Raw genomic sequence first — 23605 nt, forward strand, 5'->3', positions numbered from 1 at the left:
GAGATTAAGTTATATGGCTCTGCATATGTTCTAAAGCAGAAACTACGACTTAGTTTGTCACATGATCTCATTATATGTTTCAAACTTGATCCTACGTTTTTCTGTTATTTTTTTTAAACGTGTCACTTGAAACTCAAACTTTTTTTATAGAAGCGTTACAAGCTGAGAAAGAAAACAGTTTGAGTGCTATCTGTCTTGTCAACTGGTTACATTATTGACACGACAGTTTTGTTTATTTGTTGAGTTTCGCGCAAAGCTACTCGAGGGTTACTTATGCTAACCGTTTTTAATTTTGAAGTGAGAAACTCGAAGAAAGGCAAATATCACCCACCGCCAAATCTTAGGTTACTCTTTACTCACCCATGGCTAAAAGCGCGAATATATTCGGTTACCAGCTTTTTTTGGAAGCGGGTTGTTAGGTACAAAAGGTACTTGGAATAATGACTTTCCTTATCGGAATATATTGAGTATGTTACCCTGATCAAAAGAGGTTGGTTTATTTTATTATGAGTTATTTTAAGCACTTAAGATCAGTAAACATTTTTCTGTATACCAAAATAAATCATTAATTAATAATAAAAAAGAATAGTTTTGACGTTAAACAGCCAGAAGCTTTAGAAAGTTTAACACAGTAATATTGCAATAAATGTAGAGAATCAAATAAAATTTGTGATTATTGTATTTTAGGTTATTATGTTATTTTGTGGTAATTCAGTAAAAACGAACAAGCCTGAGTATATACATTTTCATAAATTAACAAATTTCAAAATAGTTTCGTCCATTCTTCCAGCCTCTCCTCTTCTAGGACCATTCTTTCTGTTCTGGACACGTTATAATAAATGCCAGTTTATTCCGTTATTCAGGCTAATAACGTAAGTAGGGTAGGTGGGTGGATGGAGTGTCTACTGGTTGGTCTTTCTCACTGGCTTAACATTATGACAACCATACTGGAATTTTATGGTTCTTTGACGTGGCCGTTTAGTCTAAGTGTCCCACAAGATGTTACTCAAATTGAAAACTACAATTAAAGTTTCTTGCATAATAACCCCCCCCCCCTGCTAGTACAGCGGTAAGTCTACGGATTTACAACGCTAAAATCAGGGGTTCGATTCCCCTCAATGAGCTCAGCAGATAGTCTACTGTGACTTTGCTATACGTAAACACACACACATTCTTACATAATCCTTCAAAGATGTGGTAGAGGTGGAACGACATGGAAAAACAATTGTTCATAAATACGTATTTTTATCAGTTAATAAAAATGTTCGTTACTAATCTTTGTTCCTAAGCAAATTTTCTGCATCTCAGCGTATATTTTTTAATTTGTTTTCAGAACTCAACAAGTATTACTTCGTCAACTTTTCCCGCAACTGTCAGCACAATACTGGTTAATAACATGGCTTTTGGTATAAGTTCATATTTTGACAAATTGTCAATAGCTGTGCTGCCAAGATTATTATACACAGTAAAGTTTGTTTGTTTTTTTTTTACTTTATTCTTTGGGGCAAATAATACATCGTACTGGAGTTGTTAACTTTATTTTCATTATCTGCTCGTTGTAAGTTCTGATGAATTTGTTATAAGTACAGAATTAAGAATATTATAATAAGATAACCACAGTCGAGTTAATGTCTTAGTGAAAGAGAATATATCAAAGCTACAGTTTGACATTGTTTGGCATTTGAAGATGTAACGGATTTACTGCTATACATTTAATTTAATATCTACTTTTGTTTCAGTTCAATGCACGCAATATATGTTATTAAATGTGTATTGCACAATTCCTTCCTGTTCTCTAAATTTGTAGAAGATTTTCGAGAGTAAGAATCAACAATATATGTTTTACGAAAACACTAGTGTGTCTTCTAATATTGTTGAACTTTCGAGAATCTTATCTAAAGATTATAAATCGACGCATCAAGAGACAGTTATAGAATATTTTTAGTTTGATAAAGCCACGGAATTGGGATAAACGTCTATTAATCGAAAAACTTTAAAATTTGACTTGGAACGTTACAGATTCCGATCATTATAAGTCGTTTAACTTAAGAGAATTAACTTTGGCCATTAGTATTTCTACGAGGGCATTAGATATATATATTCCTCTGTGAAATGTAAGCTTGTAAACCGTGTTAAGCCAAACAAGAATAGAGCTAACTAGCATTCCCGTTAAGTGAAGTGTATCTGTGTATTAAGATATAGTTAATTTGCTCGTCGTGGATCTGAACAATCGATAACATATTCAGTTACAGACCACATAGAAGGTTGAATATTGTTTGTGAGTTTGTAACATTTTTGTATATAAATAACTGTTTGTTGTAACTACTTATAATTACTATAAATTATAAATTGTAATTATTGTTATTATAAATTGTATTATTGTTTGTATATTAAAATATACTTGTGTTAAGAAAGAAAACTGTGTGTATCTTGTTAGCAAATATCATAAATTTGATACATATGGTCAATTAATTAACTTGTAAATTCAAACTCAAATATACGGCTATTTGAAATATTAATATGTATCATAACATATAACTCGGAGACTCTTCCAGTGTTAATTGTAATACGTAAAATATAAACTGATTGATTTGGTGAAGGGTACTCTTTCTATGTCTATCCTTTCCTATATCTTGTTAAAATATCATAAATTTGATACATATGGTCAATTAATTAACTTGTAAATTCAAACTCAAATATACGGCTATTTGAAATATTAATATGTATCATAACATATAACTCGGCGACTCTTCCAGTATTAATTGTAATACGTAAAATATAAACTGATTGATTTGGTGAAGGGTGTGCAACAGCTCTTTCCTATGCAAAATAATCATAAACTCAAAACATAAAAATGTCTTTAGATCAGAGATCTAGAATTTTCAAATTATTCCTGAGACTTAAAGTGCAAGTTTTAATAATATGAATCAACTTGGAGCACCAAGACCATCCCAGAAAGAGACTATCAACAACTTACTCCAACCATAGAAAGCAAAATCTCATGTCTCGTAACGTGCGAGAATCTACGAATACAAAGACCAGTGGTAAAGTCGGCCACTTATTCCAGGAAACGTACACAACATAATATAAAATGATTTCGTTTTGAAAGCGTGGTCATCAGTGAGTGGGCTTACAAACAGAAGACCAGTCATATCTCAAGCTCAACTGTCTCATATCTCAAGCAACTCGAGAATGAAATTGGAAAATATTATCATTCGAATCCATAATAAGTCCTCTGTTGATTTCTCCTCAATTGGACTACTCAAACAGATGAATTATAAAAGTTTTGCATGGAGGAATGGTTTAATATGAATGAATATGACAGGCCTACGAAAGAGCTTTTACCAAACTATACTGAAAGGCTGTTGTCAAGAATACATGGTTGTCAGATAGAGCACGATGGGATGTGGCGATATGAAGTTTAAAGATGTGGCTAGTTTCAAAAACCAGTTGTTGTAATATAATGTAGTCAACCCTCTGTTAGATTTGAAAATGTCATCGTTTCTCATGTGGAAGTGAAAGACAGCGTCAATTATATGAATATTTTTATTTTTGCTTTATCTTTCTTTAAATTGATTTTTTTTAATTTGAGAAAGCTGAAGAACCCAGAAATAATTGAAGAATCAAGTACACCACAAACTAACTTAGCAAAATAGCTAAGCCTAAACAGGTTCTACTGAAGTTTTTCAAAAATATATACAGATCATTAAGGAAAAACAAAAACAAAAAATATATAAAAAACAATAAGTGAACGTACGAAATAAAAATTGTATCAAAATGACGAAACGTTCTTCTGTAGACGACAGTTTTTTGCTGGGAAAAATAAAAATCGTAAAACTTCTTTGCTGATATCAAATTTAGTTTCTTCAAATGGTCGTGAGGATATTATGCAGATAACCCTCAGTAACCATTTTCAATGTTTATTAGAGTAATGGACAAAGTGTGAAATATCCTTTGACAATAACAAATGTCATTTTGTTGGATAACCATTGGCGGACATTGACACTGACTATGAAGGATGAAGCGTTATCTCTTTCATCTTAATTAACGGTGTTTGTATATGCGCTTAATTGGATTCTTATATCAGGCTTAAATGATTTCTTTTTTTTACTGCGCCTTCGCGTTTTTCGTTCGTACAGACACAACTTACTTATGAGCGAAACATGAAACAAGATGAGTTCTCCAATACTATTTGTTTAAAATCAGTGTGTTGTGGTGTATTCGTTGTTCTCCAGTACTGTTTGTTTAAAATCAGTGTGTTGTGGTGTATTCGTTGTTCTCCAGTACTGTTTGTTTAAAATCAGTGTTTTGTGGTGTATTCGTTGTTCTCCAGTACCGTTTGTTTAAAATCAGTGTGTTGTGGTGTATTCGTTGTTCTCCAGTACCGTTTGTTTAAAATCAGTGTGTTGTGGTGTATTCGTTGTTCTCCAGTACCGTTTGTTTAAAATCAGTGTGTTGTGGTGTATTCGTTGTTCTCCAGTACCGTTTGTTTAAAATCAGTGTGTTGTGGTGTATTCGTTGTTCTCCAGTACTGTTTGTTTAAAATCAGTGTGTTGTGGTGTATTCGTTGTTCTCCAGTACTGTTTGTTTAAAATCAGTGTGTTGTGGTGTATTCGTTGTTCTCCAGTACTGTTTGTTTAAAATCAGTGTGTTGTGGTGTATTCGTTGTTCTCCAGTACCGTTTGTTTTATAATCAGTGTGTTGTGGTGTATTCGTTGTTCTCCAGTACTGTTTGTTTAAAATCAGTGTGTTGTGGTGTATTCGTTGTTCTCCAGTACTGTTTGTTTAAAATCAGTGTGTTGTGGTGTATTTGTTTAATTCCATTTTTAGTTGTTTATTTTACTGGTTTCTTACACTTGTAGCCAGATCAGTAAAATATTAATTTTCTAAATAATAAAAATAACATTACTTAATGTATCTCTTTCGTACATTTTTGTGCATAATTAGGCTGTAAATGATATTAAAAAAAAACATAAGGTCAATCATGGCTCTTGTTTAGTGTACTAGAGTGTGAATTTGAGCATCCCATGTTCACTTCCACTCCAAGCAACCTCTCAATCGTAATTCAGTTCATGTGTGTGTGTTTGAGTTATAAGAGTGAAGGTCAAATTTAACTATTAGAATGGTTTGTGGTGGGAGTAGCTCCTTTTCCTCTACTCATTCAGTTGAAAATTCTGAACAGCTAACCCTTGAGTAGCTTTGTGCGAATATCCTGAACAGCTAACCCTTGAGTAGCTTTGTGCGAATATCCTGAACAGAACATCTTCGAACGCGACAGTGTATACTCAGCTATAATGTTTAGAGATTAACCGAATATCCTGAACAGAACATCTTCGAACGCGACAGTGTATACTTAGGACTGAACTGCCGGGAAAAAGTGGTCACAAACATTTACAGTTAATAAGATTTAAAGTGACTCTGGTACAAGCCTGAATCAAACTACTTCTTACAATAAAACTTGTAATGTTACACAAGTTTGTCAACTACAGATAAGTGATGAGGCTTGATACATGAGTGCTCTGCAGGTAATTACTATAACATGTTGATCAGCCTTATTTGTTACTCCACTTAAATATATTTAAAACTAAGCTGAAAGAGAGAAGGGAATATTGTTAATGACGTACATTTCATACAAAAGATGTACATTTCCACTGCTTAATGGTGAAAAATTAAAAATGCATTAAAGACGCAAAATACACCTCTTTTCAGTATTTCTGTTACTCAATGATGCGCCCTTTTCGACTGTTTCACCCACTGTCAAATGAATCTGATTTGCTTATAAAACTTGTATTTAATACAAGGTTAAGAGAAACTGTTTGTCATAATGGTAGAACTTGCGAAGCATTTTTTGTGGTGTTTTGTACATGAATGTACAAGGAACAAAAGTAAAACAGTTTAGAGACTTCTCCTGACTACTAACGTTCCTGAGTTCCGAATGAATCTGATGGCCGTGTGGAGCGCTTTAATGACTACGAGGTTAAATATTTGTATATTAAGCCTATTTCATGCCACCCTACTGGCACTCTGGTATGACTGGGGACTTACAATGCGGTACCTCTGTTTGGCGCAGGACAGTGCGCGTGTGTGTGTGTTTTCCTGTAGTAAAGCCGTATTAGGCTATCTGCTGAGTCCACCGAGGGAATTCAAACTCCAGATTTTAGCGTTGTAAATTCCATAGATTTACCGCTGTACTAGCGGAGGACGCAGGACAGACAGCACGTTGTTTATCTTTGCGTTAAAAACAATAAACAGAGTTACAGATCATTATCACAATAAGACTCATAGTTTATGGTGAGAACAATATTCTTAGAATTTTAAATAGAAGTATTTGTGCGTAGGTTCGTTGACTAGAGTTAAAAATTTTATTTTTTAAAATCAACATAGAGCAGTCTTGTTTCACTATACAATATTTGTTTTTCCATTTATCGCTTTACCTGACATCGTAAATAAATTCGTTAATGAGAAAAAAGTTAAGTTTGGTCAATTATAAGTTGTTTTTAGTTAAAAGTATTTCACAAATACAGATGAGAACAACAACCCTGTTTTAATGTCAAATTAGGCGTATATTTTGTTTTTGTGACAACGGATATCTACAGATTAATACAAAAAAAATTACTGAACATAACGTAAAGTCCTTGTTTATACGTACTTTGCCCAATAAGGCTTCCAAGCTCTGACCTTCTCGTCGGTCAGTGACCCTTGAAACATTACGAGTTCTCTTGATGTTATGAATTTCTAATCGAAAAAATGGCACTTATTTTTAGTCTAACGTATCGTCTTTAAAGTTGTGAAAATAATATATCACTTCTCTCTCTAATCTTCCAAGGTCATTTTTTTCGGTTGCCTTTTTCTATCATTTCAGCTCCACTTATATAACTCTAATTACCCATTGCAATTTGTTTAGCTGTGTAACTGATTTTACGAAGTCCTATCGCATAAAATAATCGTGTTACTAAAAGCTATTTACATTTTAATAGGCAAAATAGGTATAAAACCACATAAAAGACTCTTTGTGCTCTGCACACAGGGGGTGTCGAAACCCGAGTTTTAGCTGAGCCACAGGGATAAGAGAATCTGGTGTGAAGCTTTACAACTAAAAACAACTATCTAGTTATTTAAAAAACAAATCTTGTGAAGTAAAGTAAAAAAGTATTTGGTAGAGCCAATACAAAATATTTACTCATGATTCTTTCAAATTCCCAGCTTCTTGTGGATTATGTATTTATTTACTCTAAGTATCAAAGTATCGAATTATTTAATAAAACTATTTTAAACTCTGCATTTCAGAAAGTATCACATAACTAAAAGTAAACAAAGCAGAAGCTCATCTTGTACGATATGTTTATATATGTCATGATTAAGTCAAAGTTCAGTGTTATGATTATATTTGTTATTTTTAACACAAACTCACCACCTCAACTACAGGCGTCTCTGTGACAGGGATTGTACGTAAAAAAATCGAGATTTATTTATGGTGAAACTCAAATAAGAAGTAGTATGCGATGAGATATGACGATTACAATTTAGTTTCAAATTCGAACAAAAATTGACCAAATTATGACTAGCTGCACCATCAAGAAACCACAACAGATAATTAATGAGAGGAATCCATTACATGAGCCTTTTCCTTATTCGCCCATTGTTGCATCTGTTTCATCACATCTGTTCCCACTAGATATTCAGCAAATATCTCCAAGTCCAGTTACACGTGACTTTACTGTTCCTACTCTTTGACACACTGTAATCAATCACCGGATGTTTTCTCGATTACCTGTATGTGCAAAGTTTCGACATGTTGGATTTTAAATCTGTGGAAGAAATCGTGAACTTGATGACAGCTCTTGTTGAGCCTTATGCAACTATTAAGCCCAAAGACACTGTGACGCTACTCAAAAATAGGCATGCTGACAAGGACATTAGTAATAGCAGATATAGTCTCCCTTAACATATGATAGTAATATTGTAACTACACGACCATCCATCACATTTAATAGATGACAGTAACACTAAATATACGACAGTCCACAATCTTTGATACATGACAGTAACACTAGATGTGCGACAGTCTACAGTCTTTGATACATGACAGTAACACTAGATGTACGACTGTCCGTCACCCTTAACACATAATAGTAGATGTTCTCCAATACTATAACAGTAGTGCTATTGCTTTGAAAACTAAGGAAAATTAAAAGAAAATGAAATAAATAATCTCTAAAATTACAGTACCTAAAACAATCTTAACTTGAAAATAAAATGTACGAATGGTGTGTTTAGAATGAGGTGTCGTAAAACCTAGAGTGGACTTTGTCAGAGAGAGTTGACAAACAAGAGAGAAAGTTTCTTCCTTAAAAGGTGGAATGTATCTGAAGTGAAACTAGACTCACTACATTAAATCCCTTTATAGCTGACAAATCAACAAAATGAGCTGTGAAAATACCTTTACTTGATATGAAAGTCATAAAGTGTAACTAAAATATAATTTCAGGTCATACTTAACACTTAACCGAATTTAGAACTTACAACGTCAAAAGTATTTTAGTTGTGTAATATATATTATAAACAAGTAAGACACGTAATATATACAAATATACTGTACACAAACTTGGCACCAGAAGAGAAACTTTATAACCTGAGCACTTCACAAACTGGACTTTCTTTCATCAGAAGTAAGTACGAAAAACGTAATATACAAATAACTATCAGTTTTCTTCATAAGATTTTGGAGGTCAATCAGGAAAAGGAGTTTCGTGTGCCCACTTGGTATGTCATTCACAAGGTCATTCATAGAAGATTCAGCGCTGATTTCGAATATAATTTAGGAGGCCAGATAAAGATTATAACGTGTTATATATATATAATAATGTGCGTATAGCTCATAAAACTAATACATGGTTATATCACAGAGGCTTGATAAACTGATAGGGAATACACAGTGTGATATAAGAATAGTAAAGCTAATTATTTTAGATTGTTTGTTTGTTTAATTTTTGTCGCAAAGCCATAGAATGGCCTATAAGTGCTCTGTTCGCCGCAGGAACCGAACTTTAGCATTGACACTCCGTGAATTTGTCGTTTATCTCACGAGAAACAAATACTGAAGGAAACATATGGTCAATATCTGCATACTCTGTAAATAAAAGTTAAATATTTTAACATGTGTATAAAACTTTCTTACAAATAACTTGTATGTAAATTCGAGGGATTTTGGTTCTCCTAGTTGAATATGTTGTTTATTTCAGCAAAGATATTAATTACTACGTGTATATGATTATGGGATGTGTTTAACCCTGAAAGCATTGAAATTACCCAAAAAAGCCAAAAGAAAAATAAGATTTTGTGTGAGACGGAGAACAGATTTTTAAGAATAAACTTGGGCGAATGTAACTTAGAAATAACATCCAAAGAACCAATGGAGATACACCGTTTATTCAATTAAATTCGTAGGTGAAAGAAACACCATCTTGTAAGCAACTGAATAGGCCCGGTATGGCCAAGTGGTTAAGGCGTTCGACTTGTAATGCGAGGGTGACGGGCTCAAATTCACCTTGCACCAAATATGCTCGCCCCTTTAGCCGTGTGGGCGTTATAATGTCATGGGCAATCCCACTATTCGTTGGTAAAAGAGTAGCCCAAGAGTTCTCGGTGGGTGGTGATAACTAGCTGCCTTCCCTCTAGTCTTACATTGCTGAATTAGAGACAGCTAGCGCAGATAGCTCTCATGTAGTTTTGCGCGAAATTCAAAAACAAACAAACAAGCAACTGAAAATGTAAAATGGACCAAAGCTCTTATTGCGAAAACCCACTTAGGCCTAATCATTACCGATTTACCGACAGCGATTCATTATTGATAAAATGTTTGAATTTCTATGCAATGGGTACTTCCAACACAACAGTGTTCAGTTTCGCACAATAACAGCTAATATTTTTTTACTCTGAATGGAATTGCATACAAACCCAAATATTTTCGCAAACGATAGCTTGTATTCCATTTTCTTTGCTTAAGAACAAAGCAATGCATTTTTTCTGTTGAAATATCATTTTGTCTTTGAAATATTTGGTAATTTTATTTTGCGTTTGTTTACAGCTCAGGATAAAAACAAACTCTTCATCAAACAACTACAAAAAATAAAAGTAAAACTGTTGATTAACATTATCACGATGTCATAAGTAAACCTGAGATGTTACTTTTTGTACGTAAGCCTAAAGCAAAGTCGTAGAGTATAATCCCATAGCCTAGGTCTATAAAAATGAACTTTCTCAGTAAAGATGAAATATTAATTAAGTTGTAAATGTAAGTCATTTCTAAATTAAACTGTTTTCCTTCTATGTTAGCAAAGTTGAAAAAATAAAAACAAACTTTTAATCAGCGCAGACACTAAATCATGAAATCAACACATATTTTTTTTTACAGTTTTGCTGTCTAGACATTTCATTTCACTATTTAATTATATTCATTAACAACAATATCAAGTCGTACATTGAAACAAACAACACTGTCTAACATCCGATAACAGTTTAAAACCACTCTATAGGTTTCTATAACAAGTAAAATTATTCTCTAACATCCGATAATAGTTAATAGCAACACTATAACATTGTATAACAGGTAAAATTACTCTCTAATATCAGATAATTGTTAAAAACCTCTCAATAAAGTATTACAATAGGTAAAAATTACTTTCTAAAATAAGATAATAGTCAAAAACAACTCTATAACATCCTATAATAGGGGAAGTTACTCTCTAATATCAGATAATATTTAATACTCACCCTATAGCATCCTATAATAAGTAAAATTACTACGTAACATCCGGTAATAGCATAATACCTTTCTATAACAGCCTAATAGGTAAAATTATTCTCTAACATAATGGTTCAAAACCACACATTAACATTTTATAATAGGTAAATTACTCTCTAACATCTGATAATAGTTAATAAGTACCCAATAACATCAGATAATAGTTAATAAGTGCTCTATAACATCAGATAATATTGAACAACTTTGTACTTTTGTTGCTAAGGGTAGAACATAAGAGCCACTGTTGTAGCGCAGCGTTACGAAAAGATGGACACTGTCTTTTATACATACATATCAGATAAGTATACAACTTCTGTGTTTCTGTACGCAATATTATATTAAGTTATGGAAATAATAAGTAACAAAAGGTATATACTACATAAATGTCATGTGAAAATAGTTAATAACCACCCTATAACATCCTGTAATAAATAACATATCGTGTCAAGTTAAACAGGGTCTTCTTTCCCCGCTGATTTCTCCAAGCCCGTTCCCTAGGCTGTGTTTCGCTATATAGTAGATAGGGACAGTGCGAATCTTGTTAATCCATCCATGCGCGTCACTAATTACATGACGAGGCATTTGACTACTTTAAGAGCGTCATAATGGGAAATAATAAGTAACTAAATGTATATAAGGCATATACTTCATAAATGTCATGTGAAAATTAAATGCATCAGAATACAGTCATGTGTCATAAAACTAATTGTAAAGTGTTACACCAGGAGTGAAGCCTATAAAAATATAGTCAGCTATTCCATACCCTTTAGTAGTGGTGTGATACTGTCATAGCTCCCAGAACCAAAATACCTAGACCCGGCATGACCAAGCGTGTTAAGGCGTGCGACTCGTAATCTGAGGGTCGCGGGTTCGCATCCCCGTCGCGCCAAATATGCTCGCCCTTTCAGCTGTGGGGTGTTATAATGTTACAGTCAATCCCACTATTCGTTGGTAAAAGAGTAGCCCAAGAGTTCTCGTTGGGTAGTGATGACTAGCTGTCTTCCCTCTAGTCTTACACTGCTAAATTAGGGACGGTTAGCACAGATAGCCCTCGAGTAGTTTTGTACGAATTTCAAAAACAAACAAACAAGCCAAAATACCGCACGACAATAATGCAAGTATCAAAGTGTAGGTTGGTCAAGGACAACAATCCGAAAAAATGGTGGCCATTCTGGATGTTTTACTAGGAATAATACAGAAGAATCTGCAAAGAATATTTAAAACCAACAATATTAGCAAGATTTATTGACGAGGAAGAAATCGAAGTAATGTTGAACATTTAAAGATACGTTTTCCTTAAGACGATCATAGGGAACAAACAAATCCTGCTAACGACCTTGCTGTAAATTCAGATGTAAATGTTATTTTAAGAACAAGAAGCCAAGCATCAGTACAAGGCAGTCTCACTGCACGTGTTCTTTGCTTATCGAATGTTGTTGTTGAAGCGTTGTACCAGACTAATAGGTTGAAGTGGACATCGCACAACAAAGAGCAACAATCATATTCAACAATTATACATTGATAGAGCGTTTGGAACAATATTCAACAATTATACATTGATAGAGCGTTTGGAACAATACTCGACAATTATATATCGATATAGCGTTTGGAACAATATTCGACAATTATACGTTGATAGAGCGTTTGGAACAATATTCAACAATTATACATTAATAGAGCGTTTGGAACAATATTCAACAATTATGCATTGATAGAGCGTTTGGAACAATATTCAACAATTATACACTGATAGCATGGAAGCAGGATCTCCTGCAACAATTCACAAACAGAATACTAAAGTATTGCATAATTTATTCATTTTTGTTCTGCGAGAGTGTTTTAAACCATCAATAAATCCGGCAGATAGATGTCACCGATATGCCTTGATTGTTTTCTTTCTCGCAGAGGAACAAAATAATCAGTGCATGAAACGAACTGAAATCCTACTGGAATGATCTTGTAGGTCATATAACGGATTTAGAATTTCACAAATCAAATCAATTTCAATTTGGTGTTAGTTGAGTTGTTTCTTGTGTTACTTTGTTTGCTGACTGTATCAGTCAACACCTCCGATACATGTTATAGAAAAATAAACATTGAAAAAAAATGGAAAAGATTTTTAGATGACCAAGAACCTGATCTTTCAAAAAGTCGTCTTTATCAGGCAAAGTTTGTATATGTGACTAACAATATTCTTGGTCTAATTATGACTGATATAGTTTATTTTCAATAAAACGTAAGTTATTTTATTTATGTGCTTTGTTTAAATACTATAAACTTAACGATAATATTCAATTAATGAGACTTGAGTTATTAGGATGTTTTACCTTCGTTTATCTTAAACTCACTATACCTCATTAAACTCGCCTCATATTTTGTCAGAGAAATTAATTTTCGTAGCTATGTTTCGGTAGCTATGTAAACGGTAGGTTTACGGACTTACAACACAAACATCCACAGCTCATTCCCCCACGATGGACACAACGAATAGCCCAAAGTAACTTTGCTCTAAAACAAAAATAAACAAATACAAAAAGAAATCTAAGCTTCAAATTACTTTCACTTATTTATCTATACATTAACTGTCTATAATACTATAAATAGCAAATTAAAAGTCCAAATACTTTAATCATTCTACATTACAGTAAATATTTTACACTCTTCTCTCTCCTATCGGCCCAGTATGGCCAGGTGGATTAAGGCGTTCGACTCGTAATATGAAGGTCTTTGGTTCGCATCACCGTCGCGCCAAACATGCTTGCTCTTTCAGCCGTGGGAGCGTTATAATGTGACGGTCAATCCCACTATTCGTTGGTAAAAGAGTAGCCCAAAAGTTGGCAGTGGGTGGTGATGACTACCTGTCTACTCTCTAGTCTTACACTGCTAAATTAGGGATGGCTGGCGCAGATAGCCCTCATGTAGCTTTGCGCGAAATTAAAAAACAAACAGACTCTTCCCCTATGATATTTGAAGATTGTCTAGAGCTATTCCTTATAAATGTTCTTCTATAGTAATTATTCAAACCACATTAATAAGAAAGTGAGAACAAATGGCTGTAGTAAAAAGCTATAAAAATGAGAAAATATTAATTCTAGAATGTTTTGCATTAAAATTGGTATTAAATACTATGCTTCCTTTAAAGTTGAAATTTTAAACATCTCCAGTGTATTGAGACCTTGTTCACAATTTTCAAGTGAATTTTACTAAATATTTCTACATGCTTTACGACTCAGTCATTATTCTCAACTGACGTTTCGAATCGTATTGAATAATACCTATTTTATGGACTTATCATACTTCTGTTGTTGGAAAATTATTTACATTTGAAAAAAGCCCAGAAAAGATAATTCAAGGAAAATATATATGTCTGCTGCTCCTTAATCAAAAACAAAAGCAGAGAATGGTTATATTTATTAACAATTTTATTTTCTCAGCTAACACCTGAAACAATTTCCACGTCCGTTCCTCCTCTTCTCTTTTTGACATGACTTAACAGTTGGTTATGCTATACACTATTATCTAACTTATATAAAAGACAGTTTGTGGCATGTCACATCTCGTCAATTTTGATTTCTCGAATCAAGAGGAGTCATAAAAGCCAAAATTTATTTATTCAGGTAGATGAGTTCGATTACTGTCTTGCTATTACGATTTTAGTGCAAGGGTGCCATGATACCTTATAAGTGTAGTGAGTGTTGGTAAATAAAGCCTAATGTAAATATATAGTGTGGGATCACCTAGCCTAGAGCCAAGTGCATAATATTTATCACAGAAGTAAAATATCGATTCAATTTTAAACTTAAATCGTTTTTATATTAATCTATTTTCTGTTGTGTCATCAACGTTTTTAATCTAAAAAATACAAATGTATTTTATAAACAAAGAATCAAAAGTAAGAAATCAACAAATATTATTTCAGTTTTGATGTATATACATTTCACGTTGTACTAAGCGACATGACATAAAAGCGTTGGAACGTCGTATTACCAAAACACACTAACTTTTTCTATATATGTTATGAGTTGTTAATCTGATTTTAGCAATAATTACTACATGAATAAGCTAAGAAATCATTTCATAAATGATCTTTACAGTGATTGGCTCACAAAGAAATTTACCGATATTTGACTGCCTCGACTGTACTTTTCTATGTCGTTATTGGTCAAGCTCAGTTTCACAAAAATTATTTATTTCAGTTATCTATGAAATGCCATGGGGGTGATAGTACTTGTCCCGTCATTTCTGCAGATTAAACGCTAGTTATAACATATAAGGTACATGTGGACTGAACTTTTCGAAGTCTTCTCCTGTCATTTCTCTTGAATGTGGATGGCAAAGTGCTCTTGTGATATACGTACAATATTAGCTTTCCTCTCTACCCAGTTTATAAGTAATATTGTTTATTTAAAGTTACTTAAACATCTAAAGCAAAAGAAAGTCTAATTTACCAGAAGAGAATTTTATTTACCCTGTGATATTTGCACATCTACCACTACTCCTACTTTCTGAAATGTCACCAAGTATAAACACACTTGATTTGATTTATTCGAAAGCACAGTGTTTACCTGTACCTACCATAATATCACGTAATTATGGCATGTAAGTTACATTCCCAAAGGGGTCGAAAACCATCTATAATGATCACCTGTTTATACCATTCGCTACATTATATGGCAGTGTGTTGTCTGTCAGTCAGTCAATAGACTCTAAAATGACTTCACATAAGGGACACTTAATGTTGCAATGTGTACTGTCGTGACGTAGTAAAACTTGTTTATGCCCTGAATTGTCAAAAGAATTATGTTCTCTGTAGGCTAAAACACAGCATGATATATGAACGTCAAAGGCAATTGCTACTTCTAATTTTAGTTTTATGTACTCTTGAAAAAAAACACTTTCGGGGACCCTGAGGTAGTACATCTAGTATATACATAATGCTAGCACATTTTTGTAACAATTATGATATGTAATAAGCACTTGGGCTGCGTGAACTCGTTGAGTACCATGAACTGGAATTACAGAAGGCCCCAAACAATATTTGATTACAATCAAAATGTAAAAAAAAAAAGCTGTCTTCAGTCTTTTCAGTTTACAATAAAATAAATAGTTTTGCTACTTCTGACACACTGTTTTCTTTATTGTTGTTTCGGTTGCTAAAAAGATGTGCACATAGTAGCTGTAAAAGGCTCACACCATAATAGTACCCCTCACTATTCTTCACGGTTGGAATGGTAGCATAGTAACGTCTGCTCTGAAGTTCACACCTATCTATTCTAAGCAGGAAATAAATAATAGATTAATTGTCTGCCAGTGAAACTCAGAGTTGTAGTCCTGTTCTAGAAAAAAAAATAGATCTGATAATTTCCATTCCTGAGCTGTCGTTAAAGTGTGAATGATGGATTTCATTTGAGATATGAGATTTTGTTACAGAACATGGTTTACGATACCGTATGGTCTGAATTAAAGGCAATGTGAACTACGTCGGACACTCTCAAAACTAATGCTTTATCCAATAATTAAGCGCCAATTTTCAAAGTTAGCTCTCATGTGGCCTAGTGGTTAGTGAGTCAGATTGCATATTGAAGTCAAAGGCTCGAGACATGATGCCACTGAATACGTTTCGTTTTAAAAGTGAGAGTTATCAACATTCAGCTCAGAGGATCGTACAAATCAGAAATAAAAAAAACTCGAGACTCAACAGACGGCACAACAGATATTAAGAATAATCAAAATTCTAAACCATGATAATGGATATTCGACCTATCTACAGCCTGATAACCAAGGGAATAGTTAAAGTAAATAAAAAAAAATTAGAAACTTCTGTTTGTTTGTAATTAAGCAAAAAGTTTCATAATGGGCTATCTGTTCTCTGCCTTCGAAATCCGGTTTTTAGCTGTGTGAGGCCGCAGATATTCTGCTGTGCCATTGGGGGACGTCTCCGTTTGATGGACGTAAGAATATCATAGGTGGCATAAAACGATAATGAACAAATTATTTAATTGTTACACTGTGTAAACTTTTTACAAGCCAGCGAAGAATGATTACAATTTTACATGTCCTAAGACATTAGTGGTAAGCCTATTTTTTAAACTTCACATTCATAATATTGTTTCTTAGGGATTTTAAAGAATTAGAAAAGTTTATAATAACAGTTTTCTAACCGAACTATATTTGTCACATCTATTGTTGTCAGAGCGGTTTCTCACTCCATAGTTCTACTAATTTCTCGCTCCCAGTGGCACAGCGGCATGTCTGTGGACTTACAACGCTCGAAACCAGGTTTCGGTAGTTGATAGAGCACATATAACCCATTTTGTAGCTTTAGGCTTAACAATATCAAACATACAAACTGATGTCTCGTGACACTTCTTGTCTTGTTTTCATTTCATATGGTTTATCTGCACGAGCTTTCCCCAACTTAGCAGAGAGGGAAAGCAGTTACTCAACACTACCCACCTCCAACTACCGTGTTTCTCCGAAAATAAGACAGGGCTTATATTAATTTTCACTCCAAAATATGACACTAGGGCTTATTTTCGGGGGATGTCTTATTTTGATATATTAAAAAAATGAAGTTACAAAGTAAAAATTATAAGACCTCTAAATAAATAGAAATTACGAAAACATTCAGAAACTCATTAACAGGAATTTATTCAAAACAATCATATCATCATCCTCTGGAATGTCTTGCAAATCATCAGTTTTTAAAATTCCTGCTGAGTTTTCACTTAACTCATTTTTTTGTAGAATTTTCGCACCTACTCTCTCATGTTGAGCATGAGCATTAAACTATTAAACTAACTGATTAATACTTAAACAAACTAATTAATAAATTAATTTTTTTTATTTCTTTCCTCTTCCTGCCACTCTTAACTAGAGCTTATTTTAAGGGTAGGGCTTATATTAAAACTATCCCCAAAAATCACACTAGGTCTTATTTTATGGGTAGGTCTTATTATCGGAGAAACACGGTATTGAGTTACTCTTTTACCAATGAAAAGTGAGATTTACTGTCACATTATAGTCACATCTGAAAGGACGAGTATGTTTAGCGCGAGTGAGATTCGAACCTGTGACCTTAAGATTGCGAGTCAAGCGCTCTAAACACCTTGACATGCCTGTCCTTATGATAAGTAAATTGTAAGTACTTAGCCAACATTTTAAAGGCAAAGTCATCAAGTCGAAACAAAGAACGAAAGAGGTAACTGACCTGAAGCTGACCACATGTTTGAAAGGAGTTGTGTAACTGAGTGTCGGAAAGAAGGTCGAAACGTTGTTCGCTCCTCTACGTAAAATATATTCTCAACCCAGACGAGTTGTTTTTACATATATAAGTCGAAACAAACTTTTAGACGGTGACATGTTTTGTTGTAGTTAGTTGAAGAATATACAGTTTTCAGTTTCTACAGAGACGTTGTCTTTCCTAAGTAAATCTGCACTAATTAACACATTAATTATAACGACAAACACTAGGTGTAAAAGTCATACTTGTTTTACAGCGCTATAAAACATATATCAGAAAGTATGATAATTTTTTTCTAATATGATCGAAAATGGAAAAGAAAAAGCCTAATTAACAAAACTAAATTAATGAAATGTTTTATGGCAGTAATAGGGATGAATATAATATATTTATTGCAAGTAAAAATGAGCATAACATGGGATAATTAGTAAATTGCTCCGATATTTCAACAATCTTTGATAACAGTACAAAAAAAGTGCCAGCCATCAATGAGTCAATGGAGCACATATGTTTGTGCTCGCTTACATAGGATAGTGGTGAAATCTCAAGCTCTGTAACTTTTATTTACGAATCCTCGTCACGCCAAACATGCTCGCCTTTTAGCCGATGGGGTGTTATAATGCGTTGGTCAATCCCATTATTCGTTGGTAAAGAGCAGTCAAGAGTTGGCGGTGGATGCTGATAATTAGTTGCCTTTCCTCTAGTGTTACACTGCTAAATTAGGGACGGCTAGCGCAGTAGCCTTCGTCTAGCTTTGCGCGAAATTTAAAACAAGCCAAACCAAAACTGTCATTTGCGTTTATATTCGGCCATTTTAGTTAAACTAAAATCAATTTTGAATAAAGAATATTCAATTACTTTTTCCCCAATATTTCTAGAAGTACAGGTAAATAGTTTCCTCTCAGTAATTTGTGTTGAATTAGTTTAGAAGTGTCTGATTTCAGAATTTGTTTTTATTTTCTTTTTGTTTTCAAATATTTCAGAAGGAGAGCACATTTCTGGAGGACGAAGCTTTTACTTTGGATTATCTATAAATCTACATGCATTACTGGTATTAAATACAGAAAGTGGGTCAGATGGATGCAGAAATACATCAGCGTGAACCAAGTCACGTATACCACATAGTACCTACAATGTTGTATAGAAAATTACATTACTTATGGAGTTTTGATGAATAATTCTACCCTTTTAGAAGATATCAACAATGATATTCTTAAACTATTCTATTGTTAAGATGGTTATGAAAAAAAAGAAAAGAAAAAGACAATTTCACAAACACAGTTTTGGAAACGTTCCAAGTAACAATAACCTTCGTGAGTGAAACATCACGTTTTGATAATGTGCTATAAACATCTAGAACTTGTCCTGAGTCGCAGACTTGGAAAAGTGAACGTAAATATCCACAACCATATTTGCTCGTGTCACTTTTCTCTTTTGCAATTTTCTTTTTCAAAACAAACTAGTATCGTTTCCATGATGGACTCTGTCCTTGCTACTTGTGCATAGGTAAACCAGGGATACTTCAGTTTTGATACATAACCATGATGAGTCCAGAAGGTCTGTAAACAAATCACACATGCATATTTTCAAGCTGTAAAGAAAACTAACAAATTACACTTTACTTACCTATATCAAGATGTTCCATGGTTTGGTTAGTTATCCGGCAGTGGCTCAGCAGTAAGTCCATAGGCTTATAACGCTAAAAACCGAGTTTCAATACCGGTGGCGAACACAGCATAAATAGTACGTTGTGTAACCTTACGCTCAGCAACAAGCAAACTGTAATTAATATGGTGATAGGAAAAATGTCTTTCGATATGCTGTAAACAATTTAGGAGTATTCTAATAGTGTCGAAACCCTTAATGTTCACTTATCGCTTCTGTCTTAGCGTTTTCACATTCTTGTAAAGCATTGCCAACATATTCCCTCACTGTTATTTAATGTTATTTGAACTAAAATGTGGGATACTCGAATAAATAGAGTTTGAAATAGTTTGCACGTGTCCTTATGCTGAAAAGATTAATCTAATTGGTTTGTATATTTTCTTATAGCACACCGGGCTAGTTGCTGAGTCCACCAAGGGGAATCGAACCGCTGATTTTAGTGTTGTAAATCCGTAGATTCACCGCTATACTAGCGTGAGATAATCAAATTAATTATTTGTATGCAAAATGAAATCAGAATTTTTCTAAAGCGTGCTTTTTTACCATTAGATCTTTATCAAAGAAATTAATTCACTAGTAAGCTGTATAATGCTTTCAAATTACGTATATTAAAGCAACTTTGGGCGATATCAGTCAACTGAAAACACTTGAAAGTAAAATAATTTTCATTGAAGTTATTATTATATTCAACGTATGAAGTACAACATGTTAACAGTTTTAAACTACAGTTAAATAGTATTGTTTGAACAGAGATTTAATCTTTTTTAAATTATGTGGAACTTCTGTAGTTTGTTAGGTGAGTCTGTTAATTGGCTTACCAAAACAGAGAAATATGACTATAATGTTATAGAGTAATTTACTTCATAAAATTTAACATGTTGTTAACCAAAAGAATGTTCGACACAAATGTCTTTATAAGTAAAAAGGAGGATTAGAACGTAACTTCCTCGGACTGGATCTCAAGATTACACGATTTTTTAATGGTTTTAGGACCTGGTTTTGTGAAATAATATAATTTGTTAATTACGGATTACATTTTAAAATTTGCTTGTACTATAATGGGCCATGTATTTACTATACTGGTGGAACATGTACTTCTTCCATTTTCTCTCTCTTTTTTTGTAAGTAAGGTCTCAAGGAAATTAAATATTGCTGTCTGCGTAAAATATTAAATTAATAATAATGTTATTATTGTTTGTTTTGAATTTCGCGCAAAGCTACACGAGAGCTATCTGCGCTAGCCGTCCTAATTTAGAAGTGTAAGACTGGAGGGAAGGCAGCTAGTCATCACAACCAACCGCCAATTCTTGGTCTACTCTTTTACCAAAGAATAGTGGGTTTGACCGTAACATTATAACACCTCCACGGCTAAACGAGCGAGTACGTTTGCTGTGACAGGGATTCGAACCCGCGATCCTTGGATTACGAGTCGAGTGCCTTAACCACCTGGCCATGCTGGGCCTGTTATTACTATGTGCTCAAAACTTTTCTCGTTATGGTATTGAAGTAATTTCTTTCTTGTATAAAGAAAAACTGATCATAGTTTATTATGGTGTAGTAGAAAACTGAGAAAAATGTCAACACACTCACTCATGTATTTCGTTCCATTTGAAAGCATATTAAAAAAATAAAATTGGGAAAGAAAACGTGTTGCTTGATGTAATTCATGTCTTCGTTTTGATCAAACACAGAACAAAATTGTGTTATGCAAAGTATGACTTCCTTATCTTGGCCATCTTTTGGTAAATTATCAAAATACCTGCATATTCGTTCATAGAAATAACAAAGTGATTTTTTTGCTATAGATTAAACATGAGATTATAGCTTAATACTTTATATGTCAGCTATAATGCACATATACAAAAGAAAATGTGAAGTAATTCATATTATAGGTCATAACTCTAAGAGTAATGTCAACTGGCTCAGTCTGAAGTACTTTAACGTGGTGTCACAAAACCGAGTGATTTTTTGTTTCATTTTTCATAAAGATTACCAGCTTACGTCGTTTCATCTCAGCCAATCCTAGTCCCAAAGAAGCTAGCACACCGAAAAATTGTCCCCGCAGAGGAAAGTCTACGAATTTACAACGCTAAAATCAGCGGACTCAGCAGATAGCCCAATGGGCTTTATTACAAGAAAACACACACCCGAAAATTTAAATGTGTTACTTTAATAAAGTTTACAACCTGAAGCCTTACTGGTTAGCAAAATTAGTATTCATGCTACTAACCAAAAAAATAAGATCGAGGCATTCAATCTAATGAAATAAATTATTTTTAATAGTTAATTATTCGTTCGTAGCAATCATTGTGTCTTGCATAATCTTCTCTTTTCTAGAATTTATAACCCAAGTATTTACAGAATAACATATTTCTCCTGTTGAAACTAAAAAACAGCAACAACAAATACACATATCTGTATTTTTTTCCTTTTTCCCATCATTCATGTGTAATCGATTCACAAAACAAAAAGCAAAGTTGCAAAAGTAGGTGTAGTTAGGTGTTCAGCCGAATGTCCTTCAAGCTCTGTATAAATATATCAAATGCTGTTGATGGCTTAAAACTATTTTAGGTTTACAAATATGTTATTTTCTGTGAGAAACTTCATGTTTTTTTTTGTGTCTTTCGTCTCGTTTTTATTCTAAATATTGGAATAAAATTATAGAGAAACAGAAATATTATTTTATCAACGTGTTACTAAACCAAAGTTTGGTACCACAAGTTTATTACAATCCTAATTGTTTCTGTCACTGAAGAGAACGTAACGGTCGGTTCTGTTGATTATAATGTAATTTAAATATTAACTAAAAATCACAGAATTGTGATGCATTAACGTATGAACCTGAACGTAGCCTTCTGGTAAGCGTAACATAGTCCTCCGAAGGTCTTCGATTCTAGACGTGATACCACGAAACATGCTTACTTTTAACCATTGATACGTTATAAAGAAATAACATTCGACCCTGGTATTCGGTTCTGATTTGCCTATTCAAGTGGCACATAAAACCGACTGGTTGTATTCTCTTTCATCCGCAGCCTGAAATTAAGGACGGTTCTGCCTATTATGAGCATACAGTGACATTCACGTGAAGAAACAAACATTATAAAAAAATTACAGTTTTTGCACTCATGCAGTCCTTTGGCTTTCGAATCACAGTGTGAAAAAATAATTAATTAAACTGAATTTTAAATGCGATGTTTTTAGTATCATTGTTATACACATCTAATATTCTGCGTGTTCATAAGTTTCTGAGGTAATTTTTTTTTTACAAAAGGAAAATGAGAAGTGTCTTGTCTCATATATTTTAGTTGTCAAAGAATAATACTTAATTGTAAAGCGACTTGATTGTTAGGGTTACGCTGCCAAACTGTTTTGGGTGATCATATTACAGGCTAAACTGTCTAGGGAGATAACAAACTCTAATTCGAATCATAATAATAGCAATAAACATTAGCGAACCAGCACGCAAACTTTAAACGGTATAACTAAAGAACAAAAGCACGTGCGAGAGAAGAGTCACGTGAGAGTGAAATGCGTCTGCTGACCTGCTTGTCTTTTATGACAGTTTTTTTCTCACATTGCCAACATCTTCAACTTTTTCCGTACTTTTCTCTTTAACATTCAGTTCAATGTACAATAAATTCAAATAATTGTTTTAACAATATAGGATATAAAAAATAAGACATGTCAGATAAACTTTTTAGCACTTATATTTATTCACGTAAATAGATGAATGTTGAAATAAAACCTCATTCTATTTTGTTCTTAACCTTTCTACTAATTGTTAAACACCCTAATAATGCAACTGAACTTGTTCCTTGCTGTAACTATCATAGTCGCATCATAGAGACTGCAAACAGACAGACAGATGTAATTATTTCGTCTATCATATG

General features: G+C 33.5%; 1 protein-coding gene and 1 long non-coding RNA gene across 3 annotated transcripts in view; one reads left to right on the forward strand and one right to left on the reverse strand.

The window, feature by feature from the left end:
• The window catches only part of LOC143248891 (epidermal growth factor-like protein 7), a 53643-nt gene that overhangs the window by 20061 nt on the left and 9977 nt on the right, over positions 1-23605 (reverse strand). The window contains exon 1 of one of the 2 annotated variants that reach the window (XM_076497802.1): positions 19674-19889. The exons of the other annotated variant lie outside the window; for it this stretch is intronic. The gene's annotated coding sequence lies outside the window, so the exon portion shown is untranslated. Of the gene's footprint in view, positions 1-19673; positions 19890-23605 lie in introns of those variants that run through there. 2 annotated transcript variants of the gene reach the window in all.
• Positions 189-20036, forward strand: LOC143248892 (uncharacterized). Its single transcript, XR_013027253.1, has 2 exons — positions 189-490; positions 19031-20036. It is a non-coding gene; the product is annotated as an uncharacterized LOC143248892 (long non-coding RNA).

Source organism: Tachypleus tridentatus, chromosome 4 (genome assembly GCF_004210375.1).
Source record: "Tachypleus tridentatus isolate NWPU-2018 chromosome 4, ASM421037v1, whole genome shotgun sequence".
In the NCBI taxonomy this organism is placed as follows: domain Eukaryota; kingdom Metazoa; phylum Arthropoda; class Merostomata; order Xiphosura; family Limulidae; genus Tachypleus; species Tachypleus tridentatus.